Source organism: Nerophis ophidion, linkage group LG20 (genome assembly GCF_033978795.1).
Source record: "Nerophis ophidion isolate RoL-2023_Sa linkage group LG20, RoL_Noph_v1.0, whole genome shotgun sequence".
Lineage (NCBI taxonomy): Eukaryota > Metazoa > Chordata > Actinopteri > Syngnathiformes > Syngnathidae > Nerophis > Nerophis ophidion.
Genome location: NC_084630.1, coordinates 4,142,126 through 4,168,447, shown reverse-complemented (window position 1 = coordinate 4,168,447; position 26,322 = coordinate 4,142,126). Strand labels below are relative to the sequence as shown.

The window sequence follows — 26,322 nt, the reverse complement described above, 5'->3', positions numbered from 1 at the left end:
GGAATGACAAGTATCCAATCACAGTCCCGTTAACATCAGGCTACCTACATAGGCTACCGTCAACAACTTGTGATCTGATTGGCTATCGCAACTGTCTATCAACTGTATGCGTTGTCAAATTAATCCGCTAACGGTCCCGGGTGTGGCTCCGCTGATCTACATAGCACCGCCGCGGCTCAAACCAGTGAGTATCCAATCACAGGGCGCTTAAATGTCACGTTCAACGTGAGGCCAGCTAGAAGGCCTTACCGACAAAAACTCGAGATCTGATTGGCTGTCGCGATTATCTATCAACTGTATGTGCCCGTTCACTAACAGCGCATAACAGGCTCTGGCAGATTTGGTACAGCATGGCAACATAAGCTAGCTGAATTCTGATTGGATAAAAACTGTAAACTAAAAACAACAGCACTGGAAGGAGCTTAATATGACATAAAGAAAATATTAATACTTTTAGAGGATTAGAGAAGGTAAATAAAAAATTACTTTTATTTTTAATTAGGATCATTATTTCTGGTTATGTTAGGCCAGCAAAGAAAAGCTTGCTGGCACAACACTGCCACTAAAATAACTAAATAAATACAATAAATGACTGCTGACTGCATGTGACGTAAACAAGATACAGCAACACTTACATAGATTACATTAAGAAAAAAATAACTGCCAAAAAGGAGAGTACTTAAAGGGGTACCTTGAGGAACGCCTCAGTTATGCAAATCACCAATTCGGACCTCGGTGTTCTGTGTTTGCTGGCAAGGTTAAATCGTCAATGCCAGGATTTGCCAAAGTGTTTACAATGGTCCTAGTGTGTGTGTGACTATCATGGGTACTTTAACTTTAACATTCTACTGTTGTTTCAGAATTAGCTGCGAGAAAACCAGTTGAATAGCACCGCCTTACAGATTCCTCTCGAGCAAGAGATGGCATTAGTGTAATGCGTGTTGATACAATTCAATATTTTAATGACATTTTCCCTAGAACAGGGGTCGGCAACCTTTACCACTCAAAGAGCCATTTTGACCCGTTTCACAAAATAAAGAAAACAATGGGAGCTGTTTTGAAATTTAAAATGAAATAACACTGCATACAGAGTTTTTTTTTTTACTTTGTGCTATGTATAAACCAGGGGTCTCAGACACGCGGCCCGCACCTTAATATGAATATTTAATGATAGTGGGGCCCGCAAGTTTTTTATGAATGCCGCTTGACAGCATCACACTTGCCAACCATCCCGAATATTCCGAGATCAACCATTCTCGTGAATGTTTGCAGAATTTCCCTCGATTATCAAAAACAAGGGCAACCTATGAAGGTGCTGCCTTTGCCGCCCTCTACAAGACGTCCAATCAGCTTGCTAGCCCAGTCACATGTCGTACGAGACATACTTGTTCAACAGCCATACAGGTTACACTGAGGGTTGTGATATAAACAACTTTAACACTCTTACTAATATGCGCCACACTGTGAACCCACACCAAACAAGAATGACAAACACATTTTGGGAGAACATCGGCACTGTAACACAACATAAACACTCTTCCTGGCTACATTATGCACTCCGCTAGCACCAAATCCCCCCCACCCTCTCCGTGCGTCTGTGGAGGTGGGCGGGGTTTGGTGCTATTGTAGCCCGGAAGAGCAGGGATGCATGGAATTCTGGGTATTTGTTTTTTTGTGTTTATGTTGTGTTACAGTGCCGATGTTCTCCCAAAATGTGTTTGTCATTATTGTTTGGTGTGGCGCATATTAAGAGTGTTTAAGTTGTTTATATTACAATCCTCAGTGTAACCTGCATGGTTGTTGACTAAGTATGCGTTAGTTAAAGACAGAGGTTAAAGACATTGCCATCACTGCACAACCTCAGTATTGTGGTCCAGGTGAAAATTAGAGATCGTTATCCCCAGGTGATTTCTGAGAGAGGCGCTAAAATCCGGAAACCTCACGGAATAGTCGTTGGGGTCGACAATTTAGCAGCTGAGCCACATCAAAGTGATCAAAGAGCCGTGGGTTGCCGCCCCCTGCCCTTGAAGGATAACAGAATTGAAAGTCTTCCTTTGCTCACATCACTCATTGCGTTATTAAATTAAGGGTTAGTCTTAATTGCTTCCAAAAATATAGGACTCTTGCTGCAAAAAAAAAAGAGACAAAATAAATACTACTTTGCCAAAGTATGAACCTCCATTTTCAGTTTTTTATTTGCATTATCATACATTAGGTACAAATGACACAATCAATTACAAGGTAAGTTGCTCAGACTCGTTTGAAAGGTTTCAGCCTAAAGAGGGAAGAGAACAAACATTTGCAGAATACAACGTAATCCTTCCTTTATTGTCTAGGTGGGCTTACTGTCTACACGTACAAGCAGAGCAACCCGGCAGGCAGCAGACATTGAAATAACGTTGGGAACTTGTTGGATTAGGTCCTGACGTTGAGAAACTCGAACAAAACGTTGGAGCAACATGCTTTTTGGCAACGTTTAATCATAATCAGTGTTGTGACGTTGGTTTGACCGTTGAATTTTGGTCATTTCCCAACCAATGTTCTCCAACACAAACCTAACATTTAAACAACATGCTTTTTGGCAACGTTTAATTAACGTTGGGTTGTGACGTTGGTTTGACCATTGAGTTTTGGTCATTTTTAAACCAATATTCTACAACACAAACCTAACGAAACATGCTTTTTTGCGATGTTTAATCAATGTCAGGTTGTGACCTTGAGTTGACCGTTGAATTTTGGTCATTTTTAAACCAATATTCTACAACACAAACGTAACGAAACATGCTTTTTTGCGATGTTTAATCAATGTCAGGTTGTGACTTTGAGTTGACCGTTGAATTTTGGTCGTTTTATAACCGACGTTCTACAACACAAACCTACCGAAACATGCTTTTTTGCGACATTAAATCAACGTTGGGTTGTGACCTTGAGTTGACCATTGAATTTTGGTCATTTTATAACCGATGTTCTCCAACACAAACCTAACGTTGAAACAACATGCTTTTTGGCAACGTTTAATTAACGTTGGGTTGTGACGTTGGTTTGACCATTGAGTTTTGGTCATTTTTAAACCAATATTCTACAACACAAACCTAACGAAACATGCTTTTTTGCGATGTTTAATCAATGTCAGGTTGTGACGTTGGTTGGACCATTGAGTTTTGGTCATTTTTAAACCAATATTCTACAACACAAACCTAGCGAAACATGCTTTTTTGCGATGTTTAATCAATGTCAGGTTGTGACTTTGAGTTGACCATTGAATTTTGGTTGTTTTATAACCGATGTTCTACAACACAAACCTAACGAAACATGCTTTTTTGCAATGTTTAATCAATATCAGGTTGTGACCTTGAGTTGACCATTGAATTTCGTCATTTTTCAACCAATGTTCTACAACACAAACCTAACATTTAAACAACATGCTTTTTGGCAACGTTTAATTAACGTTGGGTTGTGACGTTGGTTTGACCATTGAGTTTTGGTCATTTTTAAACCAATATTCTACAACACAAACCTGACGAAACATGCTTTTTTGCGATGTTTAATCAATGTCAGGTTGTGACTTTGAGTTGACCGTTGAATTTTAGTCGTTTTATAACCGATGTTCTACAACACAAACCTAACGAAACATGCTTTTTTGCGATGTTTAATCAATGTCAGGTTGTGACCTTGAGTTGACCATTGAATTTCGTCATTTTTCAACCAATATTCTACAAAACAAACATGCTTTTGAATTTTTATTCAATGTCAGGTTGTGATGTTGATTTAATTGTTGAAATTTGGTGATTTCCCAACCCATAATCTACAACACAAACCTAACGTTGAAACAACATACTTTTTTGCAATGTTTAATCAATGTCAGGTTGTGACGTTGGTTGGACCATTGAATTTTGGTCATTTTTAAACCAATATTCTACAACACAAACCTAGCGAAACATGCTTTTTTGCGATGTTTAATCAATGTCAGGTTGTGACTTTGAGTTGACCGTTGAATTTTGGTCATTTTTAAACCAATATTCTACAACACAAACGTAACGAAACATGCTTTTTTGCGATGTTTAATCAATGTCAGGTTGTGACTTTGAGTTGACCGTTGAATTTTGGTCGTTTTATAACCGACGTTCTACAACACAAACCTACCGAAACATGCTTTTTTGCGACATTAAATCAACGTTGGGTTGTGACCTTGAGTTGACCATTGAATTTTGGTCATTTTATAACCGATGTTCTCCAACACAAACCTAACGTTGAAACAACATGCTTTTTGGCAACGTTTAATTAACGTTGGGTTGTGACGTTGGTTTGACCATTGAGTTTTGGTCATTTTTAAACCAATATTCTACAACACAAACGTAACGAAACATGCTTTTTTGCGATGTTTAATCAATGTCAGGTTGTGACTTTGAGTTGACCGTTGAATTTTGGTCGTTTTATAACCGACGTTCTACAACACAAACCTAACGAAACATGCTTTTTTGCGATGTTTAATCAATGTCAGGTTGTGACCTTGAGTTGACCATTGAATTTCGTCATTTTTCAACCAATATTCTACAAAACAAACATGCTTTTGAATTTTTATTCAATGTCAGGTTGTGATGTTGATTTAATTGTTGAAATTTGGTGATTTCCCAACCCATAATCTACAACACAAACCTAACGTTGAAACAACATACTTTTTTGCAATGTTTAATCAATGTCAGGTTGTGACGTTGGTTGGACCATTGAATTTTGGTCATTTTTAAACCAATATTCTACAACACAAACCTAGCGAAACATGCTTTTTTGCGATGTTAAATCAATGTCAGGTTGTGACTTTGAGTTGACCGTGGAATTTTGGTCATTTTATAACCGATGTTCTACAACACAAACCTAACGAAACATGCTTTTTTGCTATGTTTAATCAATGTCAGGTTGTGACCTTGAGTTGACCATTGAATTTCGTCATTTTTCAACCAATGTTCTACAACACAAACCTAACATTTAAACAACATGCTTTTTGGCAACGTTTAATTAACGTTGGGTTGTGACGTTGGTTTGACCATTGAGTTTTGGTCATTTTTAAACCAATATTCTACAACACAAACCTGACGAAACATGCTTTTTTGCGATGTTTAATCAATGTCAGGTTGTGACTTTGAGTTGACCGTTGAATTTTAGTCGTTTTATAACCGATGTTCTACAACACAAACCTAACGAAACATGCTTTTTTGCGATGTTTAATCAATGTCAGGTTGTGACCTTGAGTTGACCATTGAATTTCGTCATTTTTCAACCAATATTCTACAAAACAAACATGCTTTTGAATTTTTATTCAATGTCAGGTTGTGATGTTGATTTAATTGTTGAAATTTGGTGATTTCCCAACCCATAATCTACAACACAAACCTAACGTTGAAACAACATACTTTTTTGCAATGTTTAATCAATGTCAGGTTGTGACGTTGGTTGGACCATTGAATTTTGGTCATTTTTAAACCAATATTCTACAACACAAACCTAGCGAAACATGCTTTTTTGCGATGTTAAATCAATGTCAGGTTGTGACTTTGAGTTGACTGTGGAATTTTGGTCATTTTATAACCGATGTTCTACAACACAAACCTAACGAAACATGCTTTTTTGCTATGTTTAATCAATATCAGGTTGTGACCTTGAGTTGACCATTTAATTTCGTCATTTTTCAACCAATGTTCTCCAACACAAACCTAACATTGAAACAACATGCTTTTTGGCAACGTTTAATTAACGTTGGGTTGTGACGTTGGTTTGACCATTGAGTTTTGGTCATTTTTAAACCAATATTCTACAACACAAACCTAACAAAACATGCTTTTTTGCGATGTTTAATCAATGTCAGGTTGTGACTTTGAGTTGACTGTTGAATTTTAGTCGTTTTATAACCGATGTTCTACAACACAAACCTACCGAAACATGCTTTTTTGCGATGTTTAATAAATGTCAGGTTGTGACTTTGAGTTGACCATTGAATTTCGTCATTTTTCAACCAATATTCTACAACACAAACAACATGGTTTTGAATGTTTATTCAATGTCAGGTTGTGATGTTGATTTAATTGTTGAAATTTGGTCATTTCCCAACCCATAATCTATAACACAAACCTAACGTTGAAACATCATTTTTTGCAATGTTTAATCAATGTCAGGTTATGACCTTGAGTTGACCATTGAATTTTGGTCATTTTATAACCGATGTTCTCCAACACAAACCTAACGTTAAACCTGCTTTTTGGCGACGTTTAATCAACGTTGGGTTGTGACGTTACTTTGACCATTGAATTTTGGTCATTTCCCAACCAATATTCTCCAACACAAACCTAATAATGAAACAACATGCTTTTTGGCAACGTTTAATTAACGTTGGGTTGTGACGTTGGTTGGACCATTGAGTTTTGGTCATTTTTAAACAAATATTCTACAACACAAACCTAACGAAACATGCTTTTTTGCAATGTTTAATCAATGTCAGGTTGTGACTTTGAGTTGACCGTTGAATTTTAGTCGTTTTATAACCGATGTTCTACAACACAAACCTACCGAAACATGCTTTTTTGCGATGTTTATACAATGTCAGGTTGTGACCTTGATTTAACCGTTAAAATTTGGTGATTTCCCAACCAATATTCTACAACACAAACCTAACATCGAAACATACTTTTTTACGACGTCTAATCTGTCTGGTTGTGACCTTGAGTTGACCATGAATTGTGGTCATTTTTCAACCAATAGTCACAAAAACAACATGCTTTTGAATGTTTATTCAATGTCAGGTTGTGACCTCGATTTAACGGTAGAAATGTGGTCAATTCCCAACCGATATTCTACAACACAAACCTAACATTAAAACCTATTTTTTTACGACGTCTAATCTATGTCAGGTTGTGACCCTAAATTGACCATGAATTTTGGTCATTTTTCAACCAATAGTCACAAAAACAACATTGAAACAACATGCTTTGAATGTTTATTCAATGTCAGGCTGTGACCTTGATTTAACGGTAGAAATTTGGTAATTTCCCAACCGATATTCTACAACACAAACCTAACATTAAAACCTACATTTTTACGACGTCTAATCTATGTCTGGTTGTGACCTTAAGTTGACCATGAATTGTGGTCATTTTTCAACCAATAGTCACAAACACAACGTTGAAACATGCTTTTGAATGTTTATTCAATGTCAGGTTGTGACCTTGATTTAACGGTAGAAATGTGGTCAATTCCCAACCGATATTCTACAACACAAACCTAACATTAAAACCTACTTTTTTACGACGTCTAATCTATGTCTGGTTGTGACCTTAAGTTGACCATGAATTGTGGTCATTTTTCAACTGATAGTCACAAAAACAACATTGAAACAACATGCTTTTGAATGTTTATACAATGTCAGGTTGTGACCTTGATTTAACCGTTGAAATTTGGTGATTTCCCAACCAATATTCTACAACACAAACCTAACATCGAAACATACTTTTTTACGATGTCTAATCTGTGTCAGGTTGTGACCTTAAATTGACCATGAATTGTGGTCATTTTTCAAACGATAGTCACAAAAACAACGTTGAAACAACATGTTTTTGAATGTTTATACAATGTCAGGTTGCGACCTTGATTTAACCGTAGAAATTTGGTCATTTCCCAACCAATATTCTACAACACAAACCTAACATCGAAACATACTTTTTAACGACGTCTAACCTGTCAGGTTGTGACCTTAAGTTGACCATGAATTTTGGTAATTTTTCAACCGATAGTCACAAATACAACATTGAATAAACATGCTTTTGAATGTTTATTCAATATCAGGTTGTGACCTTGATTTAACCGTTGAAATTTGGTGATTTCCCAACCAATATTCTACAACACAAACCTAACATCGAAACATACTTTTTTACGACGTCTAATCCGTCAGGTTGTGACCTTGAGTTGACTATGAATTGTGGTCATTTTTCAACCGATAGTCACATACACAACATTGAAACAACATGCTTTGAATGTTTATACAATGTCAGGTTGTGACCTTGATTTAACGGTAGAAATTTGGTCATTTCCCAACCAATATTCTACAACACAAACCTAACATTAAAACATGCATTTTTACGACGTCTAATCCGTCAGGTTGTGACCATGTATTGTGGTAATTTTTCAACCAATAGTCACAAATACAACATTGAAACATGTTTTTGAATGTTTATACAATGTCAGGTTGTGACCTTGATTTAACCGTTAAAATTTGGTGACTTCCCAACCAATATTCTACAACACAAACCTAACATCGAAACATACTTTTTTACGACGTCGAACCTGTCAGGTTGTGACCTTGAGTTGACCATGAATTGTGGTCATTTTTCAACCGATAGTCACAAACACAACATTGAAACAACATTATTTTGAATGTTTATACAATGTCAGGTTGTGACCTTGATTTAACGGTAGAAATTTGGTCATTTCCCAACCAATATTCTACAACACAAACCTAACATCGAAACATACGTTTTAAGACGTCTAATCTATGTCAGGTTGTGACCTTAAGTTGACCATGAATTGTGGTCATTTTTCAACCAATAGTCACAAACACAACGTTGAAACATGCTTTTGAATGTTTATACAATGTCAGGTTGTGACCTTGATTTAACCGTTGAAATTTGGTGATTTCCCAACCAATATTCTACAACACAAACCTAACATCGAAACATATTTTTTTACGACATCTAATCCATGTCTGGTTGTGACCTTGAGTTGACCATGAATTGTGGTCATTTTTCAACCGATAGTCACAAATACAACGTTGAAACAACATACTTATTTATTGTCCATTCAGAATCAGGTTGTGACCTTGATTTAACCGTTAAAAGTTGGTCATTTCCCAACCAACAACTTGGCATCCAACGTTAAGACATCAATACACAAACATTTCCAACGTTATTTGGAAGTCAGATTTAAAGGACATGTACGTATCAACGCTGAATCAATGTCTCGTGCCTGCTGGGAAGAGATCATGTGACTGTATGAGTTTGGCGATAAGGCGTTTCTTGCACTTTTGACTCATTCAACACGATGACAGCACCTCTCTAAACTCACAGTGGAGGGCGGTGACTTCCTGTATGGAGGTCTACTACAGTCTTATGTACTCGGAGAGTACATGCAGCCGCGGGTTTGGGTATTCTATAGGGGGCGCCGCAAGGATAAAGGGGAAAAAAAACCATTCCTATTTATCTGTGCTCAGTGCACCATCAACACAGCTCACATGACGCGGATGAGATGACGACAACGACGACAAAGGGGTCTCGCACATGGCGCCATTTAAGCTGGGACCGCCACTGAGTTACAAGAATGTGAGCATATATTGTAAGAAATAAACACACTTCATCAGTATCTGGCCATAATCGAGCACATTGAGATAAAAAAAAAAAAAGGACTAAAATACATGTAAACATTGTAAAACATAAACATATATACGACTCTCCAAGATAATTTCTGGAGTTTATAGCGACTGTTGAATAAGACAAATGAAAGAACAAAAAGGATTCAATACGGAGGATGATGGGTGGACTTTGCAAGGATGAATTCCTTCAAAATGAAACTAGAATGGAAACTTCTTATTGTGCCTTCCCTTTTGCCCGGACATCAGCCGTTCCCTTTTCCACAAAGCTTTTAAAGGCCTACTGAAAGCCACTACTAGCCACCACACAGTCTGACGGAAGCTCCGCTGATGTCTCCGGTAAGAGCCAACTTATTACCACAATTTTCTCACCGAAAACTGTTGACATGTGGTCGGAATCCACGTTCACTTGACCGCTCTGATTCATAGTAAAGCTTCAATTTCAGGAATTTTGAACAAGGAAACACCGTTTTAGTTTATATATCAATGATGAAATATTAACATTGCAACACATGCCAATACGGCCGCTTTAGTTTACTAAATTGCAATTTTAAATTTCCCGCGAAGGAAGTATCCTGTTGAAAACATGGCGGTTACTTTCCCCAAAAGTAACTGCATTAGTAACTACATGAGTCCTTAATAAATGTAATAGTTGACGAGGGTAAGTAATTGCAACTTTTTTAGAAAAAGCTTCAAATATCTGGTGTGTCGTAGTTTGCTTACAACCACCTTGCTCTGGGTTCCACATCAATTCACATCCGAATCCCGATTCGTATTAAACCTTTTTCTGAATTTAATCATTACTTTTAGAAATCGATAAAAAAAATATTGCAATTTCGCAGCCGAGTGTGAAGCGACCGGAATGAGAATCAGCACCTCCAAGTCCGAGTCCATGGTTCTCGCCCGGAAAAGGGTGGAGTGCCATCTCCGGGTTGGGGAGGAGACCCTGCCCCAAGTGGAGGAGTTCAAGTACCTAGGAGTCTTGTTCACGAGTGAGGGAAGAGTGGATCGTGAGATCGACAGGCGGATCGGTGCGGCGTCTTCAGTAATGCGGACGTTGTACCGATCCGTTGTGGTGAAGAAGGAGCTGAGCCGGAAGGCAAAGCTCTCAATTTACCGGTCGATCTACGTTCCCATCCTCACCTATGGTCATGAGCTTTGGGTCATGACCGAAAGGATAAGATCACGGGTACAAGCGGCCCAAATGAGTTTCCAGGTCTCTCCCTTAGAGATAGGGTGAGAAGCTCTGCCATCCGGGAGGAACTCAAAGTAAAGCCGCTGCTCCTTCACATCGAGAGGAGCCAGATGAGGTTGTTCGGGCATCTGGTCAGGATGCCACCCGAACGCCTCCCTAGGGAGGTGTTTAGGGCACGTCCAACCGGTAGGAGGCCACGGGGAAGACCCAGGACACGTTGGGAAGACTATGTCTCCCGGCTGGCCTGGGAACGCCTCGGGATCCCCCGGGAAGAGCTAGACAAAGTGGCTGGGGAGAGGGAAGTCTGGGCTTCCCTGCTTAGGCTGCTGCCCCCGCGACCCGACCTTGGATAAGCGGAAGATGATGGATGGATGGATGGAATTATTATTTTTAAAATAATACATTTTGGAAAATGTTCAATCACAATTATTTGCCAGAATCTGCTTAAATTGAGAAGCCTGTGAATCCAATTCTGAGTCTAATCGTTAGCCCAGGGATCGGATCGAATCGTTATGAGCCCCAAGATGAACACCCCTATTCCTTTCCTTTTTACATTATTAATGTTTAAGTAGGGACTGGGCTTCCAACTTCAAAACGCCACTTTTGCGCTATCTTTAGAAGGTTTGATTCATAAATATATATAATTTTTTCCTTTTTTTTTTGCTCAAATCAACTTCAGCTCTATCATGCAATATTTGTATTATTTATTTTTTAAGCCTTTGAAGGCCTGTTGATCAAATGATGTCACCGTTTTCAGTTACTATAAATTTGCATTTTTATACTAATTAAAACCTCTGACGTTAAAGCAGTGGTGCCCAAACTTTTTGACACGGGGGGCCGCATTGGGTTGAAACTATCTGGTTGGGGGTTGGGCTGTATATATGTATATGGGTATATATGTATGTATATGTGTATATACATGAATATATGTATATATTTGTATATATGTATATACATGTATATACTGTATGTATATATACGTATATATGTGTATATATGTATGTGTATATATCTATGTATGTGTATATACTGTATGTATATATGTATGGGTGCATGTATATATATATATGTATATATATATATACATATATATATATATATATATATATATATATGTGTATGTGTATATATATACATATCTATACATACATACATATATATCTATACATATATACATATATATCTATACATACATACATATATATATATACATACATATATATATATATATATATATATATATATATTCCTCGTGCACAAATTGACTGAAAAAGCTTGCACTTTGCCGATGATGTCTAATTATCGATGGGAAAATGCATTTTTAGACAATATGATTTGCCTGAGTGGCTAGGAGACACCGAGAGTAACAAGCGGTAGAAAATGGATTAGAACGGACAGATTAAAAAAAAAAAAAAAAAAAAATATATATATATATATATATATATATATATATATATATATATGTATATATATATATATATATATATATATATTTATATATATATATATATATTTATTTTAAAAAAATATATATATATATACATATATATATTTATTTTTTTTAAATCTTGGGACTTCCTGCGGGCCTGAGTTTTGACGCTGGCGGGCCGTATGTCTTAAAGTGTCAACCTGGCAAAAAATTGTTTTTTTAGGATTGAAGTTTACTAAAAATTTCAGCAAAATAAAATAGGAAAGAAAAAACATTTTTTTACGGCTTTCAAAAACTTAAGACTTAAGTCACATTTTTTATGTCTTCAGAGAGTTGCCATGTTTGTAAAATAACTGGTTGAAAAAATAGAAACGTTGCTAAAAAAAAAAAGAAACACAAACTTTGCGTCACTGCCATATGTCAAACGTGCAAATTGTGTGTTTGCTAACCAAGATGGCCGCCTGTTTCCGTGCACGCCTAATAGTCTTGCATGTCGTGATGGAGCGACTACTACTGTCAACAGTGCTGAATGCTGCAGGAACATAAAGAAGGTTGCAGGGACACTTTGTAAACTTTGTTCCACGCTCACACTTGTGACTTTTCTGCAAAGAAGACAGGAACGGACGTGTGCTTTTACGCAAGAACATTGCCGACTCGGATAAAAAGCGTGATCTTGTAGCGGCCCTGAGTTGAAATGTGTTCACACCTTGAGGAGACATAGGAAAGCGCGGCGTAGTGTTGATGGTGTGTCCTGTCTGCACACCTTGTTTGTGTGTTCATGGCAACATCAGAATAGGACGTACAGATGATCCTCAAACTGGGCTACAAGTCACGGTATGCCAAATAATGACTTGAGTAAATACAAAAACACAATGTTACTCCTCAATTGTAATATTGCAGTGCCCAAAAATATTAAAGGCCTACTGAAATGAGATGTTCTTATTTAAACGGGGATAGCAGGTCCATTCTATGTGTCATACTTGATCATTTTGCGATATTGCCATATTTTTGCTGAAAGGATTTAGTAGAGAACATCGACATAAAGTTTGCAACTTTTGGTCGCTAATAAAAAAGCCTTGCCTGTACTGGAAGTAGCAGACGATGTGCGCGTGATGTCACGGGTTGTAGGGCTCCTCACATCTGAACATTGTTTATAATTATGGCCACCAGCAGCTAGAGCGATTCGGACCGAGAATGCGACAACTTCCCCATTAATTTGAGCGAGGATGAAAGATTCGTGGATGAGGAAATTTAGAGTCAAGACACATTTACTAGGATAATTCTGGAAAATCCCTTATCTGCCTATTGTGTTACTAGTGTTTTAGTGAGATTAAATAGTACCTGAAAGTCGGAGGGGTGTGGCCACGGGTGTGTTGACGCCAGTGTCTCTGAGGGAATTCACGCAGCTGCAGGAGGACAGAAGCTCCGCTGATGTCTCCGGTAAGAGCCAACTTATTACCACAATTTTCTCACCGAAAACTGTTGACATGTGGTCGGAATCCACGTTCGCTTGACCGCTCTGATTCATAGTAAAGCTTCAACTTCAGGAATTTTGAACAAGGAAACAGCGTTTTAGTTTATATATCAATGATGAAATATTAACATTGCAACACATGCCAATACGGCCTTTTTACTTTACTAAATTGGAATTTTAAATTCCGCGCGGATTATCCTGCTGAAAACGTCGCGGTATGATGACGCGTGCGTTTGACATCCCGGGTTGTATCGGACATTATTTTCCAGCCCGATCCAAGCTATAAGTAGTCTGCTTTAATCGCATAATTACACAGTATTTTGCATCAGAAGTTCCAACTAAAAAACTGTTAATTTTTTCTCTATAGCGGGGTGGTGCTTCTTAAAGGCCTACTGAAATGAGATGTTCTTATTTAAACGGGGATAGCAGGTCCATTCTATGTGTCATACTTGATCATTTCGCGATATTGCCATATTTTTACTGAAAGGATTTAGTAGAGAACATCGATGATAAAGTTTGCAACTTTTGGTCGCTAACAGAAAAGCCCTGCCTTTACCGAAAGTAGCAGATGATGATGTCACCCGTTAAAGGCTCCTCACATCCTCACATTGTTTTTAATGGGAGCCTCCAACAAAAAGAGCTATTCGGACCGAGAAAACGACAATTTCCCCATTAATTTGAGCGAGGATGAAAGATTTGTGTTTGAGGATATTGATAGCGACGGACTAGAAAAAAAAAAAGTTAAAAAAACAAAAACACGTTTGCATTGAGACGAATTCTGATGTTTTTAGACACATTTACTAGGATAATTCTGGGAAATCCCTTATCTTTCTATTGTGTTGCTAGTGTTTTAGTGAGTTTAACAGTACCTGATAGTCGGAGGTGTGTGTGTGACGCCAGTGTCTCAGGGATGTCGACGGCAGCTTTATGGACGGCGTAAGCTCGGCTGATCTCCGGTAAGAGGCGACTTTTTACCACAATTTTCTCACCGAAACCTGCTGGCTGACATTCGGTCGGGATCCATAGTAAAGTTTCACCTCTGGGAATTTTAAACAAGGAATCAAGGCAAGGCTAAAGCTTCCCAACTCCATCTTTCTACTTTGACTTCTCCATTATTCATTGAACAAATTGCAAAAGATTCAGCAACACAGACGTCCAAAATACTGTGTAATTATGCGGTTAAAGCAGACGACTTTTAGCTGTGTGTGTGTGTGCAGCGCTAATATTTCCTGACAGTCCGTGACGTCACAACGTTTTTAAGAAGAAACTCCCGGGAAATTTAAAATTGCAATTTAGTAAATTAAAAAGGCCGTATTGGCATGTGTTGCAATGTTAATATTTCATCATTGATATATAAACTATCAGACTGCATGGTGGGTAGTAGTGGCTTTCAGTAGGCTTTTAAATATACTTTTTAGCTTTTTAATGAATACTTAGGCCTACTGCGCTGTGTTTCATCGTTGGTCATTAAGTGTTTTCTGAGATGGTACTTTGTGGAATAAAGTAAGGCAAGTAAGAAAACCACTGTCTCCATGGCGACGTTTCTGTCGCTTTCACTCAATTTCCGCTTATCCACTGATGCAGGGGTAGGCAACTTTTGTACTGTACATACAGTACAGTACAAAAGTTTGGACACACTTTCTTCTCATTCAATAGGTTTTCTCTATTTTCATGACTATTTACATTGTAGATAGTCACTGAAGGCATCAAAACTATGAATGAACACCTGTGGAGTTATGTACTTAACAAAAAAATGTGAAATAACTCGAAACATGTTTTATATTCTAGTTTATCTAAAATAGTCACCCTTTGCTCTGATGACTGCTTTGCACACTCTTGGCATTCTCTCCATGAGCTTCAAGAGGTATAGGGCGGTATAGCTCGGTTGGTAGAGTGGCCGTGCAGGCAACTTGAGGGTTTCAGGTTCAATCCCTGCTTCTGTCATCCTAGTCACTGCTGATGTGTCCTTGGGCAAGACACTTTACCCACCCGCTCCCAGTGCCACCCACACTGGTTTGAATGTAACTTAGATATTGGGTTTCACTATGTAAAGCGCTTTGAGTTACTAGAGAAAAGCGCTATATAAAATATAATTCACTTCACTTTTCACTTTCACAGTTTTGATGCCTCCAGTGACAATATACAATGTAAAATAGTCATGAAACTAAAGAAAACGCATTGACATACCACAATGCATCGTGGGAAAGCAGTTTTAAAAACATTCTCGCACGGCAGTGCAAGGATAAAGCCGGCTTGATCACGAAAAAGAGCAACGAAAACTACATAAACATTTAAGATTAGGACGTAAACCACCATAACGTGACGTTGGCGAGGGAGTGGTCCCGCTGGTCGAGCAACTAAAAGTTTCGTTTAAGTCAAAAAGTGTTTTGTCAGCAGAAATTAGTCTGTTTTTTTTTGTCATTCGCTTCCATGAAATTGCATTTGTCAGTTGAACATGAAGATATTAAGTCGGTTCAGCACAATCACCTCCTTTTCTGCCTAGAAACACAATTTGTCATGATTTCAAAGTGTTTTGGAGTTGCCGGACATTATTTTTAAACACGGAAAACATTTTCTGAATTAATTGAAATATATTATTTCTGAAACGCACAGTGCTGGGGGCAGATCAACTAACTGCCCCGGGAAATATCTGACCAACTGTCCACAAAAATATTTTAAAAATACTGACCGTGAGACGGTAAGACTTTTGAAGTTCGACCCACTTGTACATCCGGAGGTTGAACTTGATCACGAGTGGCGTGGTGCGTTTAAGGACCGGCATGCTGCGTTTAAGGACTGGCATGCATGAATGTTGCTACCACCTGCATGCACACAGTCTACAATCATCCCAAATGAACCATCGTGTTGTAAAAAGAAGTCAAACTGCACTTTCTTAGTTTCTTTCACGTCTAATCGATGGAAGAAAAGCACGTTCAGGCGTTGTTGGTATAAAAACCTGCAATACTCATGAATATTTCTTTCATAGTTCAAGTACCTAGGAGTCTTGTTCACGAGTGAGGGAAGAGTGGATCGTGAGATCGACAGGCGGATCGGTGCGGCGTCTTCAGTAATGCGGACGTTGTATCGATCCGTTGTGGTGAAGAAGGAGCTGAGCCGGAAGGCAAAGCTCTCAATTTACCGGTCGATCTACGTTCCCATCCTCACCTATGGTCATGAGCTTTGGGTCATGACCGAAAGGATAAGTGAGAAGCTCTGCCATCCGGGAGGAACTCAAAGTAAAGCCGCTGCTCCTCCACATGGAGAGGAGCCAGATGAGGTGGTTCGGGCATCTGGTCAGGATGCCACCCGAACGCCTCCCTAGGGAGGTGTTTAGGGCACGTCCAACCGGTAGGAGGCCACGGGGAAGACCCAGGACACGTTGGGAAGACTATGTCTCCCGGCTGGCCTGGGAACGCCTCGGGATCCCCCGGGAAGAGCTAGACGAAGTGGCTGGGGAGAGGGAAGTCTGGGCTTCCCTGCTTAGGCTGCTGCCCCCGCGACCCGACCTAGGATAAGCGGAAGAAGATGGATGGATGGATGGACTTTTATCATTATTATTTTTATTTACAAAGGAGTGCACTACATTTTGATGCAATCTAATATGGATATCTGACCCGAAAACAAGATGGAGATGAAACATGTAAAGCTCCGAGTATTTTAGAAGGAGAAAAAAATAATTAAAATACTGACGGGCCTTTCCAACGCATCGGTGCCATTTGCGTCCGCAAGATTAAATGAACCGTCAAATAATTTAATTAACTAAGCAACGTGTCCTGCAAATAAATCTGATTTATATTTAATAAATGCAATTTCAAAGATGAAATATAGCAAAATATAGCATTTTACTTCCCGCCCCGATTCATAAAAGTTTAATGTGCCGACAATCCATCATAGCTTACCGAAGTCGTACTAAAAAACATTTTTGATAGACTTTTGAGCGCCGTGTGTAATTTTCTATACTCTCAATGGAACATTTAAAGTGTCGGTGTTGTTTACTGCGATCATATTGCAGTCTCCACGTATCTCTCATGTGTGACTGCCATCTACTGGTCATACTTTTCATTACACCATGTACCAAATAAAATTCCTTCGAGGTCGGTAAGCACAACCAGAATTATGCCGTACATTATGCACAGCGGGTTATAAGGGCTCACTGTCGATTTTTGAGAAAACGAAAGGATTTTAAGTGCAATACGGGATTACCGCTTACTATGATATGAAAAGGAGTAGGATTAAATCAGCTCTGCTTCTTCCTACACCTTTTCGGACATGCTGTGGTTAAACAACTGGAAATATATGATGCACTCTCAATGTTTATATGTTTAATCATTTTTTTACCTAAGCAAAGTGTCCTGCAAATAAATCGGATTTTATATTTAATAAATGCAATTTCAAAGACGAATTTAAACCTTGAACACTGCAAAATATAGCATTTATTTCCCGTCCCGATTCCTAAAATTAGACTTCACAATAAAATATTTGAAATCCTACCGATTTTTAAAAAATTATTATTACATACAACATTTTATGCGTTACTATAGCATGTTCCTTTTTGAAATAGCGGGGCGGTACGAAAAAACATGCTCATTGTTGGCATTGATCCTGACTACATCTTTATTTGTATCAAAAATCAGCACAAATTGTTTTAATCAAGTTTGTTTATTAGATTAAAAGCCTACTGAAATGAGATGCTCTTATTTAAACGAATTCTATGTGTCATACTTGATCATTTCGCGATATTGCCATATTTTTGCTGAAAGGATTTAGTAGAGAACATCCACGATAAAGTTTGCAACTTTTGGTCGCTAATAAAAATGCCTTGACTTTACCGGAAGTAGCAGACGATGTGCGTGTGATGTCACGGGTTGTAGGGCTCCTCACATTCTCACACTGTTTACAATCATGGCCACCAGCAGCGAGAGCGATTCGAACCGAGAAAGCGACGATTTCCACATTAATTTAAGCGAGGTTGAAAGATTCGTGGATGAGGAAAGTAAGAGTGAAGGACTAGAAGAAAAAAAAAATTCAGATGTTCTTAGACACATTTACTAGGATAATTCTGGAAAATCCCTTATCTGCTTATTGTGTTACTAGTGTTTTCAATCAATCAATCAATGTTTATTTATATAGCCCCAAATCACAAATGTCTCAAAGGACTGCACAAATCATTACGACTACAACATCCTCGGAAGAGATTATATGGTCGTACCTGAAAGTCGGAGGGGTGTGGCCACGGGTGTGGTGACCGGCAGTGTCTTTGATTGATTGATTGATTGATACTTTTATTAGCAGATTGCACAGTTCAGTACATATTCCGTACAATTGACCACTAAATGGTAACACCCGAATACATTTTTCAACTTGTTTAAGTCGGGGTCCACGTTATTCAATTCAAGGTCGCCGAGGGAAGCCACGTTTTTTTGACGAGGCAAGGAAGCCGGGTTGAGATTCTTTCCCCCCCTACTATACGGTGTAAGCATCCGACGGTCGGGGGCGGCCGGTGGGAGGAGGCAAGAGGAACGACGCAAGCTCTCCGCTCATGTCTACGGTAAGAGCCGAATGTAAACAAGGAAACACCAGCTGTGTTTGTGTCGCTAAAGGCGGCCGCAATACACCGCTTCCCACCTACATCTTTCTTCTTTGACGTCTCCATTATTAAATGAACAAATTGCAAAAGATTCAGCAACACAGATGTCCAGAATACTGTGTAATTATGCGATTAAAGCAGACTACTTATAGCTGGGATCGGTGCTGGATCAAAATGTCCGCTACAATCCGTGACGTCAATTTAAAATTGTAATTTAGTAAACTAAAGCGGCCGTATTGGCATGTGTTGCAATGTTAATATTTCATCATTGATATATAAACTATCAGACTGCGTGGTCGCTAGTAGTGGCTTTCAGTAGGCCTTTAAAGTCTTGTATTTATTATGTTCCTCAGTTAAAGCTGCTGATCAATGTTAATTCATTAGTATTTATTGAGTGTATTTACATTTATGTTGCAGTTTCAAGTGGTTGAAGTCAATCATATTTTTTTAATGTTTTAAATAAGGACGCTTTTTAAAATTTCAGGCAAATTGATACACCATAAATATTTTCTGTTAGACTCCAAAAAACAATGTTAATAAAGTTATTATTTGCGGTTAGTTCATCTATTTATTTTGTCTTTTTTTTGTTTTCTTTGATAAGGATACGATGTTATATGCGGAGCTGTACTTATAACAAATTTTATAGACAAATTATACTATTTAGTGCAGGGGTGTCAAACTCATTTTAGATGGGGGGCCACATGGAGAAAAATCTACTCCCAAGTGGGCCGGACTGGTAAAATCACGGCACGATAACTTAAAAATAAAGACAACTTCAGATTGTTTTCTTTGTTTAAAAATAGAATAAGCACATTCTGAAAATGTACAAATCATAATTTTGTCGGGGTTATTTACACTTACATGTTGCGGTTAATTTTACCTTATCTTTTTTTTGTCGTTATTTATACTTTCTGAATAATTTTAATGATATTACCTTTATGTTGCAATTGCCGTTTTGGCGTCATATGCTCTATTATTTGTTTAGATCAGGGGTGTCAAACTCATTTTAGATGGGGGGCTACATGGAGAAAAATGGACCGGACTGGTAAAATCACGGCATGATAACTTAAAAATAAAGACAACTTCAGATTGTTTTCTTTGTTTGAAAATAGAATAAGCACATTCTGAAAGTGTAAAAATCTTAATTTTGTCGGGGTTATTTACACTTACATGTTGCGGTTAATTTTATGCTATCTTTTTTTTGTCGTTATTTATACTTTCTGAATAATTTATGTGATAATATTGTCTTTATGTTGCAATTGCCGTTTTGCCGTCATATGCTCTGTTATTTGTTTGGATCAGGGGTGTCAAACTCATTTTAGATGGGGGGCCACATGGAGAAAAATGGACCGGACTGGTAAAATCACGGCACGGTAACTTAAAAATAAAGACAACTTCAGATTGTTTTCTTTGTTTAAAAATAGAATAAGCACATTCTGAAAATGTACAAATCATAATTTTGTCGGAGTTATTTACACTTAAATGTTGCGGTTAATTTTATCTTATCTTTTTTTTGTCGTTATTTATACTTTCTGAATGATTTATGTGATAATATTGTCTTTATGTTGCAATTGCCGTTTTGCCGTCATATGCTCTGTTATTTGTTTGGATCAGGGGTGTCAAACTCATTTTAGATGGGGGGCCACATGGAGAAAAATGGACCGGACTGGTAAAATCACGGCACGATAACTTAAAAATAAAGACAATTTCAGATTGTTTTCTTTGTTTGAAAATAGAACAAGCACATTCTGAAAATGTCCAAATCATAATTTTGTCGGGGTTATTTACACTTACATGTTGCGGTTAATTCTATGCTATCTTTTTTTTGTTGTTATTTATACTTTCTGAATAATTTTAATGATATTACCTTTATGTTGCAATTGCCGTTTTGGCGTCATATGCTCTGTTATTTGTTTGGATCAGGGGTGTCAAACTCATTTTAGATGGGGGGCCACATGGAGAAAAATGGACCGGACTGGTAAAATCACGGCGCGATAACTTAAAAATAAAGACAACTTCAGATTGTTTTCTTTGTTTAAAAATAGAATAAGCACATTCTGAAAATGTACAAATCATAATTTTGTCGGGGTTATTTACACTTACATGTTGCGGTTAATTCTACGCTATCTTTTTTTTGTCGTTATTTATACTTTCTGAAAAATGTTAATGATAATATTACCTTTATGTTGATTCAAAAACGATATTTTTCCAATTCAAAACGATTCCGTATTCATTCAATACGTAGGATTTCAGCAGGATCTACCCCAGTCTGCTAACATGCTAGCAGAGTAGTAGATTTAAAAAAAAAACAAGCTTTTATAATTGTAAAGGACAATGTTTTGTCAACTGATTGCAATAATGTAAATTTGTTTTAACTATTAAACGAACCAAAAATATGACTTATTTTATCTTTGTGAAAACATTGGACACAGTGTGTTGTCAAGCTTATGAGATGCCATGCAAGTGTAAGCCACTGTGACACTATTGTTCTTTTTTATTATTTTTATAAATGTCTAATAATAAAATCAATGAGGGATTTTTAATCACTGCTATGCTGAAATTATAACTAATATTGATAATGTTGTTGATAATATTCATTTTTGTTTCACTACTTTTGGTTTGTTCTGTGTGGTGTTTGTGTCTCCTCTCAATTGCTCTGTTTATTGCAGTTCTGAGTGTTGCTGGGTCAGGTTCGGTTTTGGAATCGGATTGCATTGTTATGGTATTGTTGTGTAGTGGTTTGTTGGATTGATAGAAAAAAAAAAAAATCGATTTTTTTATAAATGAGGATCGATTCTAATGTATTTGAATCGATTTTTTCCCACACCCCTATTATTAATACTTTCTGAATAAATCATGTGATAATGTTCACCAGTCAACTCATTGGTGTTCATTTTCAATCCATCAAAATAAAAATAATAATATCAAAATCTAATTACGGCTTCGCTCATTTTCCTAACATCATGTGGTTTATTTGAATTTTTTTTTACATATGTAGCATCATCTACAAAGATACAAAAAATTGCTACTGCGACACCCAGTGGACACATTTAGAACAACACTTTCTATCTTTCAAAAATGTCGACCGATTGTTATACTCATCCCGCGGGCCGGATAAAACTGTTTTTATACGTTTGACACCCCTGATTAAGTGTCTTTTTCGGCGTAACAGAAAATATGTATTATTATTATTACTCCCTCTGAAAAATCAAGTCACAGGAAGTTGCATCATCCAGGTCCTCTGTAGTCCAAGGGAACCCCAATACTAAGTACACTCATGTGTTCATATTTTACTTTATAGTGGAACACTCGGCACAGTCCTCTTACCTAAACGGTGTTTTGATGTTGTTTGTTGAAATATAATGTTTCACTGAATTACTGTAATGTGCTTTGTGACAACTATGTTTCATCTGTTTGCTAATTCTATGCTCAAAACTCAAATGAGGAGCTTTTAATATATTTAAAGTCTGCAGAAAAATCACGTTTATTCTGAGAGAGTTGCAACCGGCAAATGGTACCGACTCGGTAGAATGGCCCCGTTATATAAATATGATTTTTCTTCAATGTGTACGAAAACAAATTTAAAATCAAAATTGCATCCAAATTATATCAACCATACTCAAGAAATTGAATGTGAAAGGCTAATTTTGATGACGTCGTTACAGTAGGAAGGGGATTCTTATGACCTTATAGCTCGGTTGGTAGAGTGGCCGTGCCAGCAACTTGAGAGTTGTAGGTTCGATTCCCGCTTGTGCCATCCTAGTCACTGCCGTTGTGTCCTTGGGCAAGACACTTTACCCACCTGCTCCCGGTGCCACCCACACTGGTTTAAATGTAACTTAGATATTGGGTTTCACTATGTAAAGCGCTTTGAGTCACTTGAGAAAAGCGCTATATAAATATAATTCACTTCACTTCATTCTGCTTTACCTGACACATGAAGCGTGACAATCACCTGATAAATATCTTAAAATGTATTTTGTGGCAACTAACTTTGACCAGTCAGATTCTATGTAGAGTGGCACTTTCCATCATTTTCACCAGACGGAATTGCGAGATTATTCCCGTAAATTCCGCACTATAAACCGCGATTTATTTTCTACGCTTTGAACCCTGCGGCTTATAAATCGGTGTGGCTGATTCATGTATTTTTCTTTGCTGACATACATAATAAAAATAGTTTTTTTTAAAAAAACAAGCAAATACACTGAGAATGGTGCCATCTTTTGGACGAGTACGCTCGATTGATTGATTGAAACTTTTATTAGTAGATCGCACATAATCCGTACAATTGACCACTAAATAGTAACACCCGAATAAGTTTTTCAACTTGTTTTAGTCGGGGTCCACGTTAATCAAATCACTGCAAGGTGCTGCAGTGTCCTTCCATTTAATGCTTTCAACTGGAAGTAGAGTAGCGTTCAGTCTACTAGCCATCCATAGCGTTTCTACTCGTATGGATACCGCATTCACGTTTGTGAGTTTTCCAATATAACCAAAACTGTTGATGCTTTCTTAAACCGTCCCATGTGTGACGTCTGTAGGAGGGTTTTCATGCATATTTGTATGTGCTATTGTAATGTAATGACGCTAGCGTCTTTAGCATTAGCGGATATGCTAACACGTTTACAGGTTTCTGTGTTAGTATTATTATAATTTAGGTCCGTTTTGGAAACATTTACAGAATCTTTCAGTGTAAATAACTTATACTGCGACGTATATATCTGCGGCTAATATATGGAAAAATATTTTTTGCTGTAAAATCTAGTGAATGCGGCCTATATAGAGGTGCGGTCTATAGTCCGGAATATACAGTAACCCCCTCCCCTTCCTCTCAAGCGAGAACCACCCAGGAATGGGGCCACATGAATCCCTTCCCTGCTGTACGTCGTAAACGGCAAGCATATTGTACACTTGTGGAGGGGGCGTGGCCTGCAGGCGACAGTTGCGTAGATGGCCCAGGTGGGCCTTGTTGTCTGTCTAATCACCTGTCGTCTTTATTAGCAGCTGCTGGGAGGAGACAGCTGGTTGGAGCGAGAACGAGAAAGACGGGACAGGAAACAGACAGTTTGCTGGAAAGGGCAACCTCACAATTTTGCGAGGTTGTGCTCCCGTGGGTTCCTCAGACTACCAAATACTGCCACGTGAGCCCGGATCAGGGTTGTTACACATTTTCATAAATTTGTGCAGGGGTTTTATGCTTTCCAGCAAACTGTCTTTTTCCTGTCCGTCACTCTCTCTCTTGCTCCAGCACCCTGAGATCGGCAGGTTGGGAGTTCAAACCCCGGCCGAGTCATACCAAAGACTATAAAAAAATGGGAGCCATTGCCTCCCTGCTTGGCACTCAACATCAAAGGTTGAAATTGGGGGTTAAATCACCATAAATGATTCCTGGGCGTGGCACCGCTGCTGGCCACTGCTCCCCTCACTTCCCAGGGGGTGATCAAGGGGATGGGTCAAATGCAGAGGACAAATTTCACCACACCTAGTGTGTGTGTGTGACAATCATTGGCACTTTAACTTTAACTTTAGCTGCAGCCTCGTGTCTCCTGCCGGCTGCTGCTAATAAAGGTGACAGGTGATTAGATAAGGCCCACCTGGGCCATCAACGCTTCTGTCGCTGTCTTCACGGCCGGTTTTAGCAAACCCCGTTCCGGGGCAGGCCCACAGGCCACGCCCCCTTCCACAACACTGTTAGCACATTATAAGGGGACTAAAAAAACTTGGCAACACACTGTAAACTTTTAGCGTTAACTTCTAAAATTCTACACGTTGGTGTCCCCCTGTCCTACGAGTCGTAACTGAGCACGACTCTACGTCTCCTAGCAACTACGATCCTCTGACATCAAGTCAAGTGATGATGGCTTCTGATGTTAAAATACAAGTCAGCGCTTCATTTCAACGGGAGATGACTACCGTATTTCCTTGAATTGCTGCAGGGCATATAGGGCATATACTGCCGGGTCGAACTCGCTTCGCAAAATAACATCACGAGTGACACTTCCCCTGTCATCATTTTCAAAATGGAGGAGGCTGATTTCAGGACCGGTAGTTTGAAATCGCAAAAAGGGAAGAAGATTTAGAGCTATTCAGTAGGACTTAAGGTCCAGGCTTACATCACACTCAAATTTTTACTGCACGCCTTTGGTAAGTGCCGGAGTGAGAAGAGTTTTTAAATTAATTATCGCATGCTTACTTTTACCGCATGCCTTTGGTAAGCGCAGGAGTGAGAATAGGTTGTAAATTAATTAGCGCATGCTTACTTTTACTTCATTTTTATTAAGCGCCGGAGTGAGAAAAGGTTTCAAAAATAATTAGCGCATGCTTACTTTTACCGCATGCCTTTGGTAAGCGTAGGACTGAGAATAGGTTTTAAAATAATTAGCGCATGCTTACTTTTACTCCATGCCTTTGGTAAGCGCCGGAGTGAGAAGAGGTTTTGAATTAGCGCATGCTTACTTTTACCGCATGCCTTTGGTAAGCGCAGGAGTGAGAAGAGGTTTAAATTAATTAGCGCCCCGGCGGCAATTCAAGCAAATACGGTATGTCGATCATCAAAGAATGCAAAAAATACGATTGGCAGAGAGAAAGGAAGTAAACATGATCCAGGGGAACATTGCACCACTGCTCCTTCATACAGTATTTGGCTAAGCTATCTCCACAACCTTCATGAGAACCAAGCGAGAGATGTTTGTCAAATAGTTCATGCGTCTTTTTCCAAAAAGAGTCCATGCCTTAACAAAAGTGTTGTTTTTCTTTTCTTTTTTTCCTCCTTGAATCGATACACTCCTTTACTTCCATCATTTACTGGCATAGATAAGCAATATTACTTCTCACAGCGTCCAGTTTTGGTAAAGCTTTCGTCAGAAAGGACATGGTTGTACACGGTACATGCTCAGGAATAATCTAAAGCAGGGGTGCCCACACTTTTTCTGCAGGCGAGCTACTTTTCAATTGACCAACTCAAGGGGATCTACCTCATTTATATATATCATTTATATTTATTTATTTATGAAAGAGACATTTTTGTAAACAAGTTAAATGTGTTTAATGATAATACAAGCATGTGTAACACATATAGATGTCTTTCTTTCACGAAGACAAGAATATAAGTTGGTGTATTACCTGATTCTGATGACTTGCATTGATTGGAATCAGACAGTAATGATGATAACGCCCACATTTTCAAGTGGAGGAGAAAAAAAGTTGTCCTTTCTGTACAATACCACAT

At 38.3% G+C, this 26,322-nt stretch overlaps 1 protein-coding gene and 1 long non-coding RNA gene across 2 annotated transcripts in view; both read right to left on the bottom strand.

Moving 5' to 3' along the window:
* Positions 1 to 26,322, bottom strand: part of prkcaa (protein kinase C, alpha, a) — a 522,844-nt gene that overhangs the window by 13,980 nt on the left and 482,542 nt on the right. The gene's annotated exons all lie outside the window — the stretch shown is intronic.
* Positions 2,172 to 11,598, bottom strand: LOC133538656 (uncharacterized). The gene is made up of 2 exons (XR_009803069.1): positions 8,355 to 11,598; positions 2,172 to 7,944 (listed from the first exon to the last, which is right to left on the bottom strand). It is a non-coding gene; the product is annotated as an uncharacterized LOC133538656 (long non-coding RNA).